Here is an 879-nt window from a genome sequence, read left to right as displayed (position 1 = left end):
TAAACACCGCTTAGAATATTAATGCATCTCTTAGATTTGTTTCATTTAGGTCTGATGACTAAACTTTGGTTTTGGGACCAAAGCTGTCCAGTAGATCTATAATGCAAGCCATATATATAATTTAAAATTTTCCAGGAGTCCCATTAAGAAGTGCCAAAAGTAATGTGAAATTATTTTTAACTGTAAATTATATTTAATCCAATGTATCCAAAATATTATCTACACATATAATCCATACAAAAATTTGTGAATGAGATTTTTTTCATATCAAGTTTTTAAAAGTCAATGAACATTTTATGCTTCTAAAACATCTCAGTTCAGACTAGCTGTATTTAAATGCTCAGTTGCTACATAAAACTAATGGTTACTATATTGGATAACATAGCTCTAAGCTATCTACTGTCAACCCCAGGGCTCCTCATTGGGCATTAGGTTGAGTTTAGAGAGACTTAAGATTGTTTATGGCTACTGAGAACTGAGCGGTTGAGGCACCTGGGTGGCTTTGTCAGTTAAGTGTCTGCCTTCAGCTCAGGTCATGATCCCAGGGTATGGGGATGGAACCCCACATCAGGCTCCTTGCTTGGTGGGGAACCTGCTTCTCCCTCTCCCTCTAACTGCTGCTCCCCCTACTTGTGCTCTCTCTCTCTTGCTACCTCTTTCCCTGTCAAATGAATAAATAAAATCTTTTTAAAAAGTCTTTTAAAAAAAGAACTGAGGTGTTTTAACTTTGAATATAGCATATTATACAGTATTTACTATTTGAGGAAGAGAGAGGGAGGAAAAAAAACACGAGAATTGCTTTGAGTGGCTAACTGGTTCACTTGTAGCTAATTAGGAAAACCAGATCTCTAGAAATTATTTTTCCCTTTGGAAGAGGTT

This window comes from Mustela erminea, chromosome 11 (assembly GCF_009829155.1).
Source record: "Mustela erminea isolate mMusErm1 chromosome 11, mMusErm1.Pri, whole genome shotgun sequence".
Lineage (NCBI taxonomy): Eukaryota > Metazoa > Chordata > Mammalia > Carnivora > Mustelidae > Mustela > Mustela erminea.
This window is presented reverse-complemented; position numbering follows the sequence as displayed.